Below are 22,621 nucleotides of genomic sequence, written 5' to 3'. Positions count from 1 at the left end.
TAACAAGAACCAGTTGCCCTTTCTTTCAAGATTGCTGTCTCACGCAAAGACTTCACCATAAACAGTTAGTAGCATTTAGTAGATTTTTATAGTAGACTTTCCCAGTTTAAAATAAAATCTGATATTCGTTTGTTGTTCCATTGCAAAATTCAGATACAAATCGTTGACGCTACAAACGAAACTGATTGTTACTTGCAAACTGCCAGCGTACTGGACAATGTCTACAACACCATCTGTTGGAGGCTGTCTGAACTACTACAAGCCACTTCCATTTATTTTCAAACTCATCGAACATGACCACAACAGCACCAGTTCGGGAAATTTCTTGCCACAACAAGTGCATGGGCAAATGATGTTTATGTAAATATTATATACATAGCTCATGATGTTGTTGAAGTAATCCAGAGGGAATACTAATTGTGGCTTTACTGAACATGATTATGAAAAGCAAGATGATTTTGTAATTTTGAAAAGCATGTCAACTAAAGGGACACATGTATGGAATTCGGATCCAACAAATCAAAAGTCAGGTTGCGCTCCTGTTTGACCCTACAACACAAAGTATCAGTTATATTTGTATTAAAAACAGATTAGTAATCATAATATTCTTGAAGAATATATATTTATATTTCAAGGTTTTCTTAAAGATATAGAAATACATAGATGTTTTTAAAACACCATTTTTTGAAGCCCTATTGGAATTTGTAGTATAAATACGATTTTAGGTGAATATTGGTTGTACTTGCTTCGGCAGTACATATTCTAAAATTGGAACGATACAGAGAAGATTAGCATGGCCCCTGCGCAAGGATGACACGCAAAATCGTGAAGCGTTCCACATTTTTTGTTCTTTTTTTTTCTTTTAATTTCCAGTTTGGTTTTGGATGAACACTTCCTTACTTTCCTGAACACAACGAATATATCAAATAACATTTTCGATCATTTACATATTTTTGTATATAAAAGCAAAAATATAGTATAGAGATGTGCACACTTTGTAGAGGTTGACACAACCACTTGCGATAATTCGGAAAAATGAAATTCACTCTTAACTGGTTGCTTAATAAGAGTTTTTCTTTTAATTGTTGATTAATATGTTTCATTTGTTTTAATGAATAACATAACTTTTAGTTAATGAACAATATTGACTCCTAGTAAAAATGAATATAAATAGCTTTGTTCAGAGCGTTTCATTCCATTATCCTTTTTAACGTAATATGATACCCTCCCTTCAATGTGTCAAAACTGCTTCCTTTTAAAATTCCAACATGTAATTAGCTTAATGTGCTGGGTTGACATGAAAAACAAAAAAAACAAAAAAAACAAAAAAAAAAAAAACAAGCACTGCTCCTTTTTGGATTTAGTAAAATCCGATATTATTGCAATTTTGCGACTATGTTATCATCTATTGCTGAGAGCATTTTCCAGATTCTATCACCAGGCTTCAGATTTGTATTATGAACGAAATTCGCACAAATTAGTAAAGGGGCTTCTGGATACAGGATAATTATCTGTGCAGTACGTACATACCACAAACTGAATCCTGTATATAAGGTTGATTTTGAGTTTGCTGGACGAATGACCAGAGTTTCCAAGAGAAAACATCATGTTACCCTTATCTGAAACCAACTAACACAGCCACGTTGTGAAAAAGACCCATAAAAATTCCCCATGTCATCGACAAGACTCGAACCCAGGTCTTTTCTACCAGGTTTGGATTGGCGATTCTACTAATTGTGCTACCCACCCGAGCTTATAATTCTGGCAACTGAATTTTTTTCAGTTTGACGAATACCAGAATAAGTTTGTAAACAACACTTTCCAGTACTGGAAAGTACTGGAAAAACGTAGCCATCAGAGGTCAAATTAGTATTACTGTAAGGACTCAGCCTTCGTAGCAAATACCCGCTGACCAACAAAACTGTTCATGTGTCATGAAAGTGTCCGGTCTAAGGAGGATGAAAATACAAAATGGAAACCAATTAAATTTTAAGCGCCCATATTATAAAGATTCCGTTCTGCAGAGGTCGTTTAACATGTAATTTCTAATACTTGTAAACGTGATCCAATCCTGAATATTTAATCTATCCTTTTCACAGAGGTGCCATTTAGAGAGTTTGTACTGTATATATACGAGGTGTGGCAATAAATTTCCCGGAATGGTGCATTAAAATGAACATAAAATGAAGGGTGCTCAAAAATGGTTTCATTTAAATTCAGAGTTTTCGCCACCTGGTTGAATGCACTTATTACGCGTTCTAAAAGTTGCTATGAAGAGTCAGCGAAGGCGTCCAAAGATTTGAAGTTCAATTCGTTTAAGCTTTTCTTTATTTACTTATTATCGTGACATCTCTTTCCTTTGAGAACATTTTTCTCCTTGGGAAAGAAGCAGAAGTGGGCTGGTGCTGAATCGGGTGAGTAGGGTGAATGTTTAGGTAAATATGATTACATACATAGCTCATGATGTTATTGAAGAAATCCAGAATTAATAGTAATTGTGGCTTTGCTGGAACACATTTATGAAAAGCAGGATAGAGTTGTAATTTTGGACAGCAAGTGAACCAAACCGACTCGTGCATGGTATAGGGATCCAACAAATCAAAAGACAGATTTCAGACCCCTTTCACCCTAAACAACAGGGTATTAGTTATATCTCTATTAAAAATAGTTTCGTAATTATAATATTCTTCCAGAATATTTATTTATCTTTTAAATGTTTCTTAAAATTATACAAAACCTGTGAGGTTTCTAAAACACCAGTTCATGATCCTATATTGGACTCTGTACTATAAATGAGATTTCAGGTGAATGTTGGTTGTACTTGCTTAGGCAGTACATATTCTAAAATTGGAACGATACAGAGAAGATTAGCATGGCCCCTGCGCAAGGATGACACGCAAAATCGTGAAGCGTTCCACATTTTTTGTTCTTTTTTCTTTTTAATTTTGAGTTTCAGTTTGGATGCAGACTTTCCTGAACACGACAAATATATCCCATGACATATTCGACGATTTATATATTTTTGTATATAAAAGCAAAAATATACTATAGGGATGTACCACTTTAAAGACGTTGGCATAGTCAACCTCTTTAAAGTGATACATCCTTCCAAGCAAAAAAAAAAAAAAAAAGCACTGCGCCTTCTTGGATTTAGTAACATCTAATATATATTACAATTTTCGGATTATGCTGTCATATATTGCTATGCGCAATTTTCCAGATTCTATCGCCAGGCTGGCTTCAGATTTGTATAATGACACCAATTTGCACAATTTAGTAAATTGTCTTCTGGATATCCTGAATTTCAGGATACAGGATAATTGTCTATGCAGTCCGTTGAGAGTTTTTTTTTTTTCTTGTGTATGAACATAATACAAACTAAATCCTGTATATGAGATTGATTTTTTTGTGTTTGCTAGACGAAAAACCAGAGTTTCAGTGAGAAAAAACAATGTTACCCTCCCCTGAGACCAACTAACTCAGTCACCTTGTGAAAAAGGCCATAAAAATTCCATGTCATCGACAGGACTCGAACCCAGATCTTTTCCACCAGATGTAGGGGGGACGGAGTTTTTGTAACGGCCTAACCACGAGGGCATATAATTCTGGAAACTTCATATTTTTCAGTTGATGAATAGGCAACGTGATGCTTACAAACTTAAAAAATAAGTTTGTAAGCATCACGTTGCCATCAGAAGTCAAATTAGTATTACTGTAACGACTCCAAATACCCACCGACCAACGAAACTGTGCATGTGTCAATTACCCTTGAAAGTTTCCGGTCTAAGGAGTATGAGCCGACCGGGCTAGCTAGGTGGGTAAAGTGCCTGCCTGGCAACCCAAAGGTTGCGGGTTCGAATCCCGCCTCGGGCTTGGATCAAAGTACTGCAAAAACCTTGGGAGGTGCACTATGGCCACAGAAGCCGATGCGCCAACAACTACGAAAAAGAAAGGAGGATGAAATTACAAATTGTACGCGTCCATATTAGAAAGATTTCCTTTTGGAGAAGTCGTTTAACATGTAATTTCTAATACTTGTGACCGTGATCCAATAATGAATATTCACTCTGTCCCTTTCACAGAGGTGTCCATTAAGAGAGTTTTCATGTCTATACGAGGTGTGGCAATAAAGTTCCTGGAATGGTGCATTAAAAAGAACCCAAAGTGAAGGGTGCTCAAATATGGCTTCATTTTAATTCAGAGTAATCGCCACCTGGTTGAATGCACTTTCTAAAAGTGCTCGAAAAGAGCCAGCGAAGGTGTCCCAAGATATGAAGTTCAATTAGACGGTTACATTTTTCTTTATTTCCTTATTATCCTCATATTTCTTTCCTTTTAGGACATTTTTTCACCTTGGGAAAGAAGCAGAGGTTCGCTTGTACTAAATTGGTTGAGTGTGGTGTAAGTTTGACGTGTACAATGCGTTGGTTCGTCAAAAAGGTATTCACAACAAGTGCGAATGAGCGGATGAGTTGTCAAGTAACAAGAACCAGTTGCATTTTCTGTCAAGATTGCTCAGCCTGGAAATCCGCTTTCAGTCTCAGCCTGGAAATCCGCTTCAATAGCCTTTGCAGAACTTGTATGTAGAACGCATCATTCACTCTTTTTCACTTCAGGTACAAATTCCTTTGTGAATCGCACCATGTTTCTTTAAAAAAAAAAAAAAAAAACATGATCAACATGTTGGTCCTTGACTTCTGTAAACGAAATTATGTTGGCCTCAGTGTTAATTTCGAAGTCCACTGCATGCTGTGAGGTTTTGTCTCTGGATTATACTGAAACACCAACGACAATATAGTGGAGGAAAATAGGTTTGTCTTCACAAGTCTGGATGAAGTCTTTGCGTGATGACATTCTTCGTTGTTTCTACTCATCCATGCAGCTGTGCAACATAAATTTTGTACAGACCTTCCTTTTCCCGAATTTGACAAATTGTCTCTTCATTCATATCCAATTCATGAGCCATCATTCTGAGGGTCAAACGACGATCTTTTGGCAAAATTTCTGAACTTTTGCTACTCTGTCCTCATTCCGGGAAGTTGATGTGAGCCCACTTCTTGGGTCATCGCGACTGGCACGACTTAACTCATCACCATAAACAGTTAGTAGCATTTAATAGATTTTTATGGTAGACTTTCCCAGTTTAAAATAAAATCTGATATTCATTTGTTGCTCCATTGCAAAATTCAGATACAAATCGTTGACGCTACAAACGAAACTGGTTGTTACTTGCAAACTGCCAGCGTATTGGACAATGTCTACAACACCATCTGTTGGAGGCTGTCTGAACTACAACAAACCACTTCCGTTTATTTTCAAACTCATCGAACATGACCACAACAGCACCAGTTCGGGAAATTTCTTGCCACAACGAGTGCATGGGCAAATGATGTTCATGTAAATATTATATACATAGCTCATGATGTTGTTGAAGTAATCCAGAGGGAATACTCACTGTGGCTATACTGAACATGATTATGAAAAGCAAGATGGTTTTGTAATTTTTGAAAGCATGTCAACAAAAGGGACACATGTATGGAATTGGGATCCAACAAATCAAACGTCAGGTTGCGCTCCTGTTTGACCCTACAAAACAAAGTATCAGTTATATTTGTATTAAAAATAGATTAGTAATTATAATATTCTTGAAGAGTATATACTTATATTTCAAAGTTTTCTTAAAGATATAGAAATACATAGATGTGTTTAAAACACCATTTTTTGGAGCCCTATTGGAATTTGTACTATAAATGAGATTTCAGGTGAATATTGGTTGTACTTGCTTCGGCAGTACATATTCTAAAATTGGAACGATACAGAGAAGATTAGCATGGCCCCTGCGCAAGGATGACACGCAAAATCGTGAAGCGTTCCACATTTTCTGTTCTTTTTTTTTCTTTTAATTTCCAGTTTGGTTTTGGACGAACACTTCCTTACTTTCCTGAACACGACAAACATAACATATAACATGTTCGACCATTTACATATTCTTGTATATAAAAGCAAAAATATACTGTAGGGATGTGCCCACTTTGCAGCGGTTGAAACAATCACTTTCGATAATTCGGAAAAATGAAATACACTCTTAACTGGTTGCTTAATAAGAGTTTTTCTTTTAATTGTTGATTAATATGTTTAATTTGTTTTAATGAATAACATAACTTTTAGTTAATGAACAATATTGACTCCTAGTAAAAATGAATATAAATAGCTTTATTCAGAGCGTTTCATTTCATTATCCTTTTTAACGTAATATGATACCATCCCCTCAATGGGTCAAAACTGCTTCTTTTTAAAATTCCAACATGTAATTAGCTTAATGTGCTGGGTTGACATGAAAAAAAAAAAAAAAAAACAAGCACTGCTCTTTTTTGGATTTAGTAAAATCCGAAAAATCCGATTTTACTAAATACTAAATTTGGATTTAGTAAAATTGTATTATTGCAATTATGTTATCATCTATTGCTGAGAGCATTTTCCAGATTCTATCACCAGGCTTCAGATTTGTATAATGAACGAAATTCGCACAAATTAGTAAAGGGGCTTCTGGATACAGGATAATTATCTGTGCAGTACGTACATACCACAAACTGAATCCTGTATATAAGGTTGATTTTGAGTTTGCTGGACGAATGACCAGAGTTTCCAAGAGAAAACATCATGTTACCCTTATCTGAGACCAACTAACACAGCCACGTTGTGAAAAAGACCCATAAAAATTCCCCACGTCATCGACAAGACTCGAACCCAGGTTTTTTCTACCAGGTTTGGATTGGCGATTCTACTAATTGTGCTACCCACCCGAGCTTATAATTCTGGCAACTGAATTTTTTTCAGTTTGACGAATACCAGAATAAGTTTGTAAGCAACACTTTCCAGTACTGGTGAGTTCATTGAAGGCATGTTGTGGCATGCTCTGTGAGAAAAACGTAGCCATCAGAGGTCAAATTAGTATTACTGTAAGGACTCAGCCTTCGTAGCAAATACCCGCTGACCAACAAAACTGTTCATGTGTCATGAAAGTGTCCGGTCTAAGGAGGATGAAAATACAAAATGGAAACCAATTAAATTTTAAGCGCCCACATTATAAAGATTCCGTTCTGCAGAGGTCGTTTAACATGTAATTTCTAATACTTGTAAAGGTGATCCAATCCTGAATATTTAATCTATCCTTTTCACAGAGGTGCCATTTAGAGAGTTTGTACTGTATATATACGAGGTGTGGCAATAAATTTCCCGGAATGGTGCATTAAAATGAACATAAAATGAAGGGTGCTCAAAAATGGTTTCATTTAAATTCAGAGTTTTCGCCACCTGGTTGAATGCACTTATTACGCGTTCTAAAAGTTGCTGTGAAGAGTCAGCGAAGGCGTCCAAAGATTTGAAGTTCAATTCGTTTACGCTTTTCTTTATTTACTTATTATCGTGACATCTCTTTCCTTTGAGAACATTTTTCTCCTTGGGAAAGAAGCAGAAGTGGGCTGGTGCTGAATCGGGTGAGTAGGGTGAATGTTTAGGTAAATATGATTACATACATAGCTCATGATGTTGTTGAAGAAATCCAGAATTAATAGTAATTGTGGCTTTACTGGAACACATTTATGAAAAGCAGGATATAGTTGTAATTTTGGACAGCAAGTGAACCAAAGCGACTCGTGTATGGTATAGGGATCCAACAAATCAAAAGACAGATTTCAGACCCCTTCACCCTAAAAAACAAGGTATTAGTTATATCATTATTAAAAATAGTTTCGTAATTATAATATTCTTCCAGAATATTTAATTATCTTTTAAATATTTCTTATAATTATAGAAAACCTGGAGGTTTCTAAAACACCAGTTCATGATCCTATATTGGACTCTGTACTATAAATAAGATTTCAGGTGAATGTTGGTTGTACTTGCTTAGGCAGTACATATTCTAAAATTGGAACGATACAGAGAAGATTAGCATGGCCCCTGCGCAAATATGACACGCAAAATCGTGAAGCGTTCCACATTTTTTGTACTTTTTTTCCTTTTAATTTCCAGTTTGGTTTTGGACGAACACTTCCTTACTTTCCTGAACACGACAAACATAACATGTTCGACCATTTACATATTTTGTATATAAAAGCAAAAATATACAGTAGGGATGTGCCTACTTCGCAAAGGTTGGCACAGCCACTTTCGATAATTCGGAAAAATGAAATTCATTGTAACTGATTACTTAGTAAGAGTTTTTCTTTTAATTATTGTTTATTATGCTTCAGCTGTTTTAATGAATAACTTTTAGTTAATGAACAATATTGACTCATAATAAAGATGAATAGCTTGTTCAGGGCATTTCATTTCATCATCCTTTTAATGTTGTATGGTACCTCTGAAACTTAGTCGGTCAAAACTCCTCCCTTTTAAAATTCCAAAGTGAAATTAGCTCAATGTACTGCCTTGATATGAAAAAAAGAAGAAAAAAAAAGAACTGCGGCTTCTTGGATTTAGTAAAATTCGAAATTATTGCAATTTTGGGATTATGCTGTCATTTTTTGCTGAGGGAATTTTTCCAGACTCTATCACTGGCTTCAGATTTGTATAAAGAGCCCAATTTGCATGATTTAGTAAGGGGGCTTCTGTATAGCCAGAATTTCTGGATACAGGATATTCATCTGTGCAGTCCGTTGATAGCTTCTTTTTTTTTTTTTAATCCTGTATATAATTTCCGGGAGAAAAAACGTTACATTCACCTGAGACCAACTAATTCAGCCATAGTAACGAATGGGCCTGGAGTACTGGGGTCCATAGTTTAATATACACGTAAGTTAGTTATAAACCAGTTATACAAATAGATTTTTGTTAATCTATTTGTATAACTGGTTTATAACTAACTTACGTGTATATTAATTCAGCCATGTTGTGAAAAAGGCTCAAAAAATATCTCATCGACAGGACTCGAACCCAGGTCTTTTCCACCAGATGTATGGTATGTATATTGTGTCGATGGCTCCTGGAACGTTGGCTCATTATTTGCAACGAAGTGTTTTAAAAGTAAAATAAGACGTAATATGTGGTGCAAAGAATGGTTGAAAAAAAGAAAAGTTTATTTACATGTAAACTTGTTAAGTGAATTGCAGTTGGCCCATAAAGATTGGTATAATTATTGGAGGATGAATGGAGAAACTTATTTAGAGCTTCTTTCATTAGTTACTCCAGTAAAAATAAAACGATACTTTAATGAGGATGGCCAGTTCACTGCACGAGAGATTAACTGTAACTCTGAGATTTCTTGCAACTGGAAGAAGTACGAAGATCTTAAATTTTTCACAATAATTTTAGAGAAATTCACAGAAAAAGCCCACAGATTTATTAAAATTTAATAAAATAATATAGTAATGAATTTTATTATTGCTGTTATTATAAATTATATTTATTGACACTCTGATATTCAAAGTTAAAATTTACATCTATAATCCAGGCAATTTTTTTATTAATCGGCGACAAAATTAATAGTGAATTTTTTTCATAGAATTTATGTAATTATTAATGATAGTTGAATAGGGAAATCCCCCAATCTGGCAGTGCGCCTGCCACGTCCCTACACACGCTCCGGTTTGCCCGCACAGGCCACTCTGGTTCAGGCAAATTGAAGGGGTTTTCATATTTCCTCCGCTCGCCTGTGCAGGTCAAAATAACTGTGCAGTTTTATCATCTACACGCTCCTGTAGACCTATACAGGTGTGCCTGCGCAGGCATAACTGACGGGTTTACCTGAACGTGTCCAGCAGCCTTTACTCTCTACTTTCGGAATTCGGAAAAATGAAATTCACTGTAAGTGGTTGCTTACTAAGAGGTTTTCTCTTAATTATTGATTATTATGTTCCAGTTGCTTAAATAAATAACATAACTATTAGTTAATGAACAATATTGACTTCTAGTAAAGATGAATATAAATAGAGCGTTTCAATATAAATAGAGCGTTCAGAGTGTTTCATTTCATTATCCTTTTAATGCACCCATCTCCTCCTTAATGGATCAAAACTCCTGTTTTAAAATTCCAACATGAAATTAGTTCAATGTACTGACTTGTCATAAAAAAAAAACAAAAAAACTGCGCCTTCTTGGATTTAGTAAAATCCGATATTATTACAATTTTGCGATTATGCTGTCATCTATTGCTGAGCGCATTTTTCCAGATTCTATCACCAAGCTTCAGATTTGTATAATGAACCCAATTTGCACAATTTAGTAAAGGGGCTTCTGGATGCCCTGAATTTCTGGATACAGGATAATTCTCTGTGCGGTACATTGACAGTTTTTTTTTTTTGTATGTATCTACCACAAACTGAATCCTGTATATAAGATTGAATTTGTGTTTAGTGGACGAGAAACCAGAGTTTCCTGAAGAAAAAAGAATGTAAACCTCACCTGAGACCAACTCCCTCAGCCAAATTGTGAAAAAAGCCCATAAGATTTCGAATTCAAGTCTTTTTCACCAGGTGTAGGGGAGTCGGCGATTCCACTAATTGTTCTAGGTCTGTGGCGTCGGGCAGTGCAGTCGCATTTTACTGTGCTCTGTGTTCAACGTAGTTTTCTGGTCGGATCTAAATCGCCAACGGTGTTGAAAGTTTGCCTATCGTGAGGACGCAATGTACACTTCATACAGTGTTAATCTCCATCCTCTAGGACAGATACAACAGGTAAAATCTTTAATAATTGCTTTCGAAAATTCTGTTAATAAATGACTATATTCGCTAGTCAGACTGTTCAAGGTACGTCGTCAAGGTCGCGAGCCTCGCAAGAAGGCATGGAAGTGACCCCTGCAGGTTAATCCTTGCCTGAAGCTTCTTCACTGCCTTCGAAGCTGGTAAAATCTGGAACGATTGGTGATTGATCTCACCATTGATAATGAGAGGTTAAAAACAAATTTAGACTTAAGAGTTTTGCCAACGTCCACCCCTGTGGCCACTTATGCTAAGGTGGCTGCAGCGAGCGCAGGCATAAAGACTACTGCTGAACTGATTCCCTCGGGAACTAGGTCAAAGCATGTAGTGTTGATTAAAGCTAGTGAAAAGTGTGAATTAAAAACGAGTGAAGAAGTTAAACAGGTGATTGCAACGAATTTTAAATCCGAACTTAAACAGATTAAAATAAAATCTATACAAAAGTTAGAGAAAAAGGCGTTGCAATTGAAACTGCCACTGACGAAGACATTACTAAATTAAAGAACTGCCCGAAATTTGGGGAACACAAATTAATTGTAGACTCGCCCCGAAAACTAAACCCGACTGTGATATTCTATGACATGCAAAAAGATATGTCAGACCAAAAGTTCTTGGAGGATCTGTATGTCAAAAACTTGTGCGAGCACAATGTTAGTGAGGAAGATTTCAAAAAGGGGGTTAAGGTGAGATTTAAGATTAACGCTAAAAACAAAAACAACAAACACTGGATAATTGAAGTTCCTGCCTATATCAGGCGAATAATATTAAAAAATGACGCTCGCGTCTACCTGGGCTGGTCGGTTCACAACGTGAAGGATTTTATTATCGCTTCACGTTGTTTTAAGTGTTTGGCTTATGGGAATTCGGCTAGATATTGCAGACAGCAGGACTACACATGTGGGCGTTTTGGAGTGCAAGGTCACCAGTCGCAATCGTGTCCCACTCCTCAATCACCTGTTACATACCCTTCTAGGACTCCTGGAATTATACTCCTACAAAGGCAAAGTTAAAGGATTACCAAACGGCTGTAGGGTGGTTCAATCTAATGTATCTGTTACAGGACAGGGTGCAAATGCTGTGGCAAGGGTGTGGGCAGCTCTCGTTATAGCGGACAAGCAGATCACGATCACGAGGGTAAATGGACTCTGCTCCGAGCATGCGGCATGTGCATGCTTGGAAGGTTTTGGACAAATATTCTTCATCTCAATCTACATGCAGTGCTCACAGCATTCTCAACAAATTGAGCCTTATCTAAACTTCCTTGAGACAGCTTTAATTAGGTTATCAGGCAAAAAGATAGTTATAATGAACGACGCAAATGCTTCTTCCACCATGTGGAACAGCCCCATAATGAGTAATAAAGGTGAATTACTGGAGGAATTCATAATAACTAACGGATTGATTGTCTGGAACTCCCCCGGGCATCTGCCCACTTGCTCATCCCCTTCTGGTCAGTCTTACATAGATGTCACTCTGTCGAATGCAACATTCAGGAGATGCATAGAAAACTGGACTGTTCACTCCTCTTGGTCGGTAAGTGACCACAATGTAATAACCTTTGACATAATATCCAATGAAAACGCAGCAGCTTTGTGAGGCACTCGTGACTTCCCCAGTTATAAAACTCGACAAATCAATTGGAATCCTTTTGAAAAATTACTTAAGGAAAAATTTACGGATGAAAAACTGACAAATCTGACAGACCTTACTTTGGACCAACATCTAAAAGAATTGATGGCAATCATCACCGAAATATGCGACGAGACGATTAAGAAGAAACAGAGAAGACAAAATTCGGTTACTTGGTGGTCCCAGAACCTTTCTACTCTAAGGAATCATACAAAGAGCGCAAGACGAGATGATCAGAGAGCTAGGAGAGATGGTAGCTCTCTGAAGATGAGATAAATCGATTGAATGAAATATACAAAAATGCGAGAAGGGCATATTTCAACAATATTTACAAAGAAAAACGCTCCGCTTGGGAACGCTTAGTTAAACAAACTATGGACCAGGAGCCCTGGGGCTTGATCTACAAGCTGACTCTAGACAAAATTCATCCGGGGGAAATATTCTCCTCTGTACTTAGACCTGATAACTCCGAAACTCTGACATGGGCCGAGACTATGGAAACAATTTTGGATGAATTGATTATGCAGGATGAAACTGTACCAGAAAGTCCGGTAGAAACAGGCATTCGTTTAGAACATCTTTCCTACGTAGGCCAAAGCCACGAAGATGATTTTGACAGACACGAGGTAGGTCTTGCTGTTGCGACTTTGCGTGATGGCAAATGCCCTGGACTGGACCTATTAGAAGTTACCATAGTTAAAAGAATCTGGAGCACCTGTCCCCAACTGATGATGAACCTCTTTAATGCCTGCCTACAATATGGATCCTTCCCCTCTCCTTGGAGAAAAGCAAATCTTAAATTACTCATTAAGAATAACAACAAAACAGCAAATCAGGCAAATTCATATCGCCCAATTGCTCTACTTCCGGTCTTCGGAAAAATACTAGAGAAGTTGATTGTAGCGAGATTCCAAAAGCACTACAGAGAAAGAAACCTAAACTACAAATATCAGTTTGGCTTCACTGCTGGGATGTCTACAGTGGATGCCATTAACCTAGTTATTAATAACGTTTCAGCCTCCAATGAAAAGTATGTCCTCGGCCTCCTTGTGGACTTCAAAGGGGCCTTTGACACTGTTTGGTGGCAAAGTGTCCTGGAGAGGTTCCGAGAGGCCGGGGTCTCCATGCGTATTTATCATCTCATCACGGATTATTTCCAGAATCGCTCACTTGTGGTCTCCACTGGATCCTGCTCTGTTGCGAGACCTGTGACTCGCGGTTGCCCTCAGGGATCAGTTCTCGGACCAGTATGCTGGAACGTGGTCCTTGATGGGTGGCTGGCTACCGAACATAATTGCACTACTAAGATGGCTTACGCAGAAGATTTAATTATCCTTGTTTCTGGAAACTCCATACTACAATTTGAAATCCGTGCTAATGAAGTCCTATCAGACCTAGATGAGTGGTGTAGTACACATAAATTAACTATTTCTGTTCCCAAAACAAAACAAATTCTTCTCAAAGGAAAATTAGACCCAAATAGACCTCCAAGTATTAAGATTAAAGAACAATCAATAAAATTAATTAACTCGTACAAATACCTAGGAATTATGTTAGATAACAAACTTCAATTCATTACCCATGCTAAATACGTACTAAGCAAAATCAAGACTTTGACAGGCAAAATAATCAGAATTACCAAAGGTTCGTGGGGTCTGAAACCCTCCACTTTCAAGTTGTACTATAAATGTATATTTATTCCTATTGTCTGTTATGCTGCGGGCGCTTGGGGCCCCAGTATACGCAGAGTCACGGTGGAAAAAATCTTGACTCAAGCCCAGCGCTTCTTTCTGATTGCAACTTCAAGAGCTTGTCGCACAATTTCAACGTCGGCACTACATGTAATCAACGGCAAACTACCAATTAAATACGAAGTGCTGTACAATTACTTTCAGTATTGTAGAAGGAAGGGTATTGCGGCACAGTTCAACCAGTTTTCTGTTAACCTGTACGTGCCAGTGAAAGAAGACAACACTAGATTAAGAAACCAGTTCCTCCAGGAATGGCAAAACGAATGGACTAATGCCAACACTGGAAGAATTACTACCCTTTTTATACCTCAAGTTTCCGAATTTGACAAAAAACATTGGCCCCGGTTTAACCCGGGTCTTCACCTAACTTTCCTTCTATCCGGGCATGGCAGCCTAAACTCAAAGTTATTTACTCTGGGTTTGGCTGCGTCTCCTCTTTGTAAATGTGGCTCAGAGGAGACAGTCCAACATATAATCTTAGAATGTCGATATTATGTAGACATTCGATTTGAACATCAGGCATTGACCGAAGTTTACAATGCAAATAACTTCACCAAGTTCTTAGAATGTAAAGAAAATTATGAGGCACTGGCTAACTTTGCAGACAAGGCTTTCTGCAGAAGGAAAGGACTTGCGGGCTGAGAATAATTATGTAATAAGTGTACTACCACTGTATATAGTTGCATCCTTGGTATTAATCGTATTGTTACAAGACCTCTGATGAGGAAATTTATTTGTATTTATTGCCGGAAGGCAATATTAGCGTTCAGAATATATAAGTCGATGTGCCAGGATCACTGTTGGGTGGACGGTGTCCTGGGACTTCAGCCTGTAATAAGTTGTATATCATACATTGTAAATCTTAAATTGTATAAATTGTAAGATATATATCGGACCTCATTGTAACCGAACTGGTACGTCCTAACTATCTGTATAGTTGTATAAGTTGTGAAGGTTAATATAGAAATTGGTGCCTTCAACAAATTGTAATAACTTAGTTGCAAGTTTAATGGATATACAATATGGTCAAATGTGCGGCTATACTACATTGATCTCAGGCAAGAGACTTATTGTTTGTAATCATTCCTGTGAAGATGCTGGATCAAAAGATGTTTTGCTAAACTACAAATTGTAAATAATGTACAGTTACTCTTCAGCGGCGGATAGGGGAAACCCTGGAGCCCGCAGAAAATAATAAAATACATTGAATACTTATCCCTTTCGCAAAGGTGTCCATTAAGAGAGTTTGCACTGTATTATACATATATATAATATAATATATAATATATATGCTCATTCGCATATATATTATATATATATATATGCGAATGAGCGGATGAATTGTCGTGTAAAAAGAACCAGTTGCCCTTTCTGGCTCAGCCGTGAAATGCAGTTCAATACTCTTTGCAGAACTAGTATGTAGAATGCATCATTGATTCTTTTTCATTTCATGTTCAAATTCCTTTGTGAATTACACCATGTTTGTTAAAAAAAAAAAAAAAATTAACATCATCATCTTAATCCGGGACTTCTGTCAACGAAACTATGTGGGCCTGAGTGTTGATTTTCAAGTCCACTACATGCTGTGATGCTCCGTCTCTGGACTGTACTGAATCAATCAACACTCATCTCCAAAGACAATACAGTTGAGGAAAATAGGGTTGTTTTCACAAGTCTGCATGAAGTCGTCCCATTATGATATTCTCGTTTTTCTGCTCATCCGTGCGGCTGTGCGACACAAATTTTGCACAGACCTTCCTTTTCTCTAAATCGTCATGCACAATTTGACAAATCGTCTCCCCATTCATATCCAATTCATGAGCCATAATTCTGAGAGTCAAACGGCGATCTTTTGCCAAAATTTCCGAACGTTTGCAACTCTGTCCTCATTCCGGAAAATTGATGGGCGCCCACTTGCAGGATCATCGCGAACATCCTCACGTACGTCTTTGAACTACTTATACCATTCAAACACACTGGCTCGACTTCACCATAAACTCATCACCATAAACAGTTAGTAGCATTTAATACATTTTTATGGTAGATTTTCCTAGTTTAAAACAAAATCTGATATTCGTTCATTGCTCCATTGCAAAATCCAGATACAGATCGTTGACGCTACAAACGAAACTGGTTGTTACTTGTAAACTGTCAGCGTGTTGGACAATGTGTACAACAGCATCTATTGGAAGCCGTTTGAACTACAACATACTACTTCCGTTTATTTTCAAACTCATCGAACATGACCTCAACAGCACCAGTTCGGGAAATTTAATACCACAACTGGTGCACACACGCTAAAAACAGAGGATTCTTTATTTACTTTTGTTGAGGGGGAAGGGCCATCCTGTACATTAGCTTAAGCAAAGTAAACTTGGACCCTTTAATCCGGTTTATATGGTCTGTGCCAGAATAGGAATTCTCCACTCTTTCAAGAAACCCACAGTGGCACCAACCAGAAGTAAACCGAATACACTCGTATTCAGTTGGTATTCAGTTTACTTCAGGGGTTTACTTCAGGCTATAATCAGAGGAACAGAGCATGCGCAATTGATGTTTAGATAAATATGATTACATAGTTCATGATGTTGTTGAAGCAATCCAGAAGGAATACTAATTGTGGCTTTACTGGAACATGATTATGAAAAGCAAGATAGTTTTGTCACTTTGGACTTTTATATACATCGGATTTTACTAAATCCAAGAAGGCCCAGTGCTTGTTTTTTTTTTTTTTTTTGTTTTGTTTTTTTCATATCAATGCAGCACATTACGCTAATTACATGTTGGCATTTTAAAATTAAGTAGTTTTGACCCATTAAGGGGATGGTATCATATATCATATTACATTAAAAAGGATAATGAAATGAAACGCTCTGAGCAAAGCTATTGATATTCATTTTTACTAGGAGTCAATATTGTTCATTAATTAAAAGTTATGTTATTCTTTAAAACAAATGAAACATAATAATCAACAATTAAAATAAAAACTTTTATTAAGCAACAAGTTAGAGTGAATTCCATTTTTTCGAATTATAGAACGTGGCTGTGCCAATCTCTTTAAAGTGGCCACAGCCCTATACTATATTTTTGCTTCTATATACAAAGATATGTAAATGATCGAATATGTTATGTGATATATTTGTCGTTTTCAGGAAGGTAAGGAAGTGTTCGTCCAAAATCAAACTGGAAATTAAAAGAAAAAAGAACAAAAAATGTGGAACGCTTCACGATTTTGCGTGTCATCCTTGCGCAGGGGCCATGCTAATCTTCTCTGTATCGTTCCAATTTTAGAATATGTACTGCCGAAGCAAGTACAACCAATAATCACCTGAAATCTTATTTATAGTACAAATTCCAATAGGGCTTCAAAAAATGGTGTTTTATAAACATCTATGTATTTCTATATATTTAAGAAAACTTTAAAATAGGAGTAATTATTCTGCAAGAATATTATAATTAATAATAATGTAACTAAAACCTTGTTTTATAGGTCCAAACATGTGCGAAACCTGTCTGTTGATTTGTTGGATCCCTATACTATACATGTGTCGCTTCGGTTCACTTGCTGTCCAAAATTACAAAACTATTTTGCTTTTCATAATTATGTTCCAGTAAAGCCACAATTAGTATTCCCTCTGGATTGCTTCAACAACATCATGAGCTATGTATGTAATCATATACACCTAAGCATGATTTGCGCATGATCTGTTCCCACTTCTCTGTATCGTTCCTATTTTAGTACTGTACGTACTGTATATGTAGTTGCTCTGAGAGAGAGGGAGAAGCAGAAAGGTATCAACAAGAAAGAGAAAAATGATTATATCTAGCTCTGGACCCAAGGTTTGCCAAGCACATACTCATCAGATGTGAGCCCCTGGAGTTTACCTGTGTATTCAGTTTACTTCTGGTTGGTGCCACTGTGGGTTTTTTAAAAGAATGGAGAATTTCCTATTATCGCACAGACCATATAAACCGGATTAAAGGGTCCAAGTTTGCTTTGGTTAAGGTAATACATGACGGCCCTTCCCACCCCCACCCAACAAAAGTAAATAAAGAAAAGAGAATCAGTTAAGTTTTACTGTCATTTCTGCTTTTCCTGGAAATCCTTTGTTTTTAGCGTGTGTGCACCAGTTGTGGTATTAAATTTCCCGAACTGGTGCTTTTGAGATCATGTTCGATGAGTTTGAAAATAAACGGAAGTGGTATGTTGTAGTTCAAACGGCCTCCAACAGATGTTGGAATTTGCCTGAACCGGAGTGGCCTGTGCAGGCCACTCCGGTTCAGGCAAATTCAATGGTTTTTCACATTTACTCCGATCGCCTGTGCAAGTCAAAATAACTGTGCAGTTTTATCATCTGCACGCTCCGATAGACCTGTACAGGTGGGCTTCCTGCGCAGGCATAGCTGACGGGTTTACCTGAACGTGTCTAGCAGCCTTTACTCTCGTAAACACGACAATTATATCACCTAACATGTTCGATCATTTACATATTTTTGTATAGTAAAGCAAAGATACACTATAGGAATGCGCCCATTTTGCAGAGGATGGCACAGCCACTTTCGACAATGCGGAAAAAAATCTACATTTTTCTATAATTCTAAGAAAATATTTGAAATATGAGTATATATTCTGCAAGAATATTATAATTACTAATCTATTTTTAATAGAAATCTAACAAACACCTTGTTTTATATGTCCAAACACGTGCGAAACCTGTCTGTTGATTTGTTGAATCCCTATACTATACATGTGTCGCTTCGGTTCACTTGCTGTCCAAAATTACAAAACTATTTTGCTTTTCATAATTATGTTCAAGTAAAGCCACAATTACTATTAATTCTGGATTTCTTCAATAACATCATGGGCTATGTATGTAATCATATTCACCTAAACATCATTTGCGCATGCTCTGTTCCCCCTTCTCCTCTGTATCGTTCCAATTTTAGTATATGTAGTTCCCTTGAGAGAGAGAGAGTAGAAGCCCTACTCACCAGATGTGAGCCCCTGGTGTTTACCAGTGTATTGAGTTTACTTCTGGTTGGTGCCATTGTGGGTTTTTTAAAGGCATGGAGAATTTCCTATTCTCGCACAGACCATATAAACCGGATTAAAGGGTCCAAGTTTGCTTTGCTTAAGATAATGTACAGGATGGTCCTTACCCGAACGAAAGTAAATGAAGAAAAGAGAATTAGTTAAGTTTTACTTTCATTTCTTCTTTTTCTGGCAATCCTCTGCTTTTAGCGTGTGTGCACGAGTTGTGGCAAGAAATTTCCCGAACTGGTGCTGTCGAGGTCTTGTTCGATGAATTTGTAAATAAACAGAAGTGGTATGTTGTAGTTCAAACGACCTCCAACAGATGCTGTTGTGGAGATTGTCCAGTACGCTAACAGTTTGCAAGTAACAACCAGTTTCGTTTGTAGCATCAACGATCTGTCTCTGGATTTTTTAATGGAATAACGAACGAATATCAGATTTTGTTTTAAACTACGAAAATCTGCCATAAAAATGTATTAAAGGCTGCTAACTGTTTATCATTAAGTCGTGGCAGTTTGTTTGAGGGACGTGAGATGTTCGCGATGACCCAAGAATTGGGCGTCGATCAATTTCCCAGAATGAGGACAGAGTTGCAAGAGTTCGGAAATTTTGGCAAAAGATCGTCGTTTGACCTTCAGAATGATGGTCATCAATTTGATATGAATGAGGAGACGATTTTGGGAAATGGAAGGTCTGTGCAAAATTTGTGTCACACAGCCACATGGATGAGCTGAAACAACGAAGAATGTCATGATGCTAAGTCTTCACTAGACTTGTGAAGACAACCCTATTTCGCTCTTCTGTATTGTCACTGGAGATTAATGTTAGGTGTTTCAATACAAACTAGAGACGAAGCATCACAGCATGCAGTGGACTTCAAAATGAACCCTCAGGCCAACAAAGTTTCGTTTACAGAAGTCCAGGATCGAGACGATGTTGTTCGTGTTTTTTTTTTTTTTTTTTTTTTTGTTCAACAAAGATGGTGCGATTCACAAATGAATTTGTACCTAAAGTGGAAAAGAATCAATGATTGGTTCTACATGAAAGTTCTGCAACGGCTGTTGAGGCGCATTTATAGGCTGACCAACAGTCTGACACCTGTGTGAATGGGACAGAATGGATATTCAGGATTGGATCACCGTCACAAGTGCTAGAAATTACACGTTAAACCACCTCTCCAAAATGGAATCTTCCTAATATGGACGCGTACAGTTTAATTGGTTTTCATTTTTGTGTTTTCATTTTGTGTTTTCATCCTCCTTAGACGGAACGCTTTGAAGGGTCATTGACACACGAACAGTTTCGTTGGTTGGCTCGTATTTACAATGAAGGCTGAGTCGTTACAGAAATACTGATTTGATTTCGGCTACGAGTTACTCACAGAGCAGGAAACAACATGCTTAAATGAGCTCACCAGTACTGGCAAGTGGTGCTTACAAACGTATTCTGGCTATTCGGCAATATAAAAAAAAAAATAATAAAAAAAATGCAGTTTGCCGAATTATAAGCTCTCGTAGGTAACACAATTAGTAGAATCGCCGACACCCCTACACCCGGTGAAAAAGACCTGAATTCGAAATTTTATGGGCTTTTTTCACAGTGTTGCTGAGGGAGTTGGTGGTCAGCTAAGGTTAACATCGTTTTTCTTTTTTTTTTATTTTGCAAAAATCTGGTTTTTCGTCCACTAAACACAAATTCGACCACTACACACAAATTCAATCTCATATACAGGATTCAGTTTGTGGTATATACATGCAAAAAAAAAAAAAAAAAACTGTCAATGTACCACACAGATAATTATCCTGTATCCAGAAGCCCCTTTACTAAATTGTGCGAATTGGGTTCATTATACAAATCTGAAGCTTGGTGATAGAATCTGGAAAAATGCGCTCAGCAATAGATGACAGCATAATCGCAAAATTGTAATAATATCGGATTTTACTAAATCCAAGAAGGCGCAGTTTTTTGTTTTTTTTCATGACAAGTTAGTACATTGAACTAATTTCATGTTGAAATTTTAAAAAGGAGGAGTTTTGATCCATTAAGGAGGAGATGGGTGCATTAAAAGTATAATGAAATGAAACGCTCTGAACAAAGCTATTTATATTCATCTTTACTAGAAATCAATATTGTTCATTAACGAAAAATTATGTTATTTTTTTAAACAACTGGAACATAATAATCAATAATTAAAAGGAAACCTCTTAGTAAGCAACCACTTACAGTGAATTTCATTTTTCCGCATTGTCGAAAGTGGCTGTGCCATCCTCTGCAAAATGGGCGCATCCCTATAGTGTATCTTTGCTTTACTATACAAAAATATGTAAATGATCGAACATGTTAGGTGATATAATTGTCGTGTTTACGAGAGTAAAGGCTGCTAGACACGTTCAGGTAAACCCGTCAGCTATGCCTGCGCAGGAAGCCCACCTGTACAGGTCTATCGGAGCGTGCAGATGATAAAACTGCACAGTTATTTTGACTTGCACAGGCGATCGGAGTAAATGTGAAAAACCATTGAATTTGCCTGAACCGGAGTGGCCTGCACAGGCCACTCCGGTTCAGGCAAATTCCAACATCTGTTGGAGGCCGTTTGAACTACAACATACCACTTCCGTTTATTTTCAAACTCATCGAACATGATCTCAAAAGCACCAGTTCGGGAAATTTAATACCACAACTGGTGCACACACGCTAAAAACAAAGGATTTCCAGGAAAAGCAGAAATGACAGTAAAACTTAACTGATTCTCTTTTCTTTATTTACTTTTGTTGGGTGGGGGTGGGAAGGGCCGTCATGTATTACCTTAACCAAAGCAAACTTGGACCCTTTAATCCGGTTTATATGGTCTGTGCGATAATAGGAAATTCTCCATTCTTTTAAAAAACCCACAGTGGCACCAACCAGAAGTAAACTGAATACACAGGTAAACTCCAGGGGCTCACATCTGATGAGTATGTGCTTGGCAAACCTTGGGTCCAGAGCTAGATATAATCATTTTTCTCTTTCTTGTTGATACCTTTCTGCTTCTCCCTCTCTCTCAGAGCAACTACATATACAGTACGTACAGTACTAAAATAGGAACGATACAGAGAAGTGGGAACAGATCATGCGCAAATCATGCTTAGGTGTATATGATTACATACATAGCTCATGATGTTGTTGAAGCAATCCAGAGGGAATACTAATTGTGGCTTTACTGGAACATAATTATGAAAAGCAAAATAGTTTTGTAATTTTGGACAGCAAGTGAACCGAAGCGACACATGTATAGTATAGGGATCCAACAAATCAACAGACAGGTTTCGCACATGTTTGGACCTATAAAACAAGGTTTTAGTTACATTATTATTAAAAATAGATTAGTAATTATAATATTCTTGCAGAATAATTACTCCTGTTTTAAAGTTTTCTTAAATATATAGAAATACATAGATGTTTATAAAACACCATTTTTGAAGCCCTATTGGAATTTGTACTATAAATAAGATTTCAGGTGATTATTGGTT

General features: G+C 37.1%; 5 non-coding genes across 5 annotated transcripts; 4 read left to right on the top strand and 1 right to left on the bottom strand.

Annotated features, from left to right (window-relative positions):
- Window positions 1-738: 738 nt before the first annotated feature.
- LOC150086222 (U6 spliceosomal RNA) lies at window positions 739-845 on the top strand. The gene has a single exon (XR_016547029.1). It is a non-coding gene; the product is annotated as a U6 spliceosomal RNA (small nuclear RNA).
- Window positions 846-2,817: 1,972 nt separating this feature from the next.
- On the top strand, window positions 2,818-2,924 carry LOC150086221 (U6 spliceosomal RNA). Its single transcript, XR_016547032.1, has one exon. It is a non-coding gene; the product is annotated as a U6 spliceosomal RNA (small nuclear RNA).
- A 2,851-nt stretch (window positions 2,925-5,775) lies between these two features.
- LOC150086220 (U6 spliceosomal RNA) lies at window positions 5,776-5,882 on the top strand. Its single transcript, XR_016547035.1, has one exon. It is a non-coding gene; the product is annotated as a U6 spliceosomal RNA (small nuclear RNA).
- Window positions 5,883-7,897: 2,015 nt separating this feature from the next.
- LOC150086219 (U6 spliceosomal RNA) lies at window positions 7,898-8,004 on the top strand. The gene has a single exon (XR_016547036.1). It is a non-coding gene; the product is annotated as a U6 spliceosomal RNA (small nuclear RNA).
- A 9,281-nt stretch (window positions 8,005-17,285) lies between these two features.
- LOC150086218 (U6 spliceosomal RNA) lies at window positions 17,286-17,392 on the bottom strand. Its single transcript, XR_016547028.1, has one exon. It is a non-coding gene; the product is annotated as a U6 spliceosomal RNA (small nuclear RNA).
- Between the last annotated feature and the right edge of the window lie 5,229 nt (window positions 17,393-22,621).

The sequence above is a fragment of the Mastigoproctus giganteus genome, chromosome 5, assembly GCF_048544385.1.
Source record: "Mastigoproctus giganteus isolate SK-2022 chromosome 5, ASM4854438v1, whole genome shotgun sequence".
In the NCBI taxonomy this organism is placed as follows: domain Eukaryota; kingdom Metazoa; phylum Arthropoda; class Arachnida; order Uropygi; family Thelyphonidae; genus Mastigoproctus; species Mastigoproctus giganteus.
The sequence above is the reverse complement of the archived record's forward strand: the minus strand, read 5'-3'. Positions and strand labels throughout refer to the sequence as shown.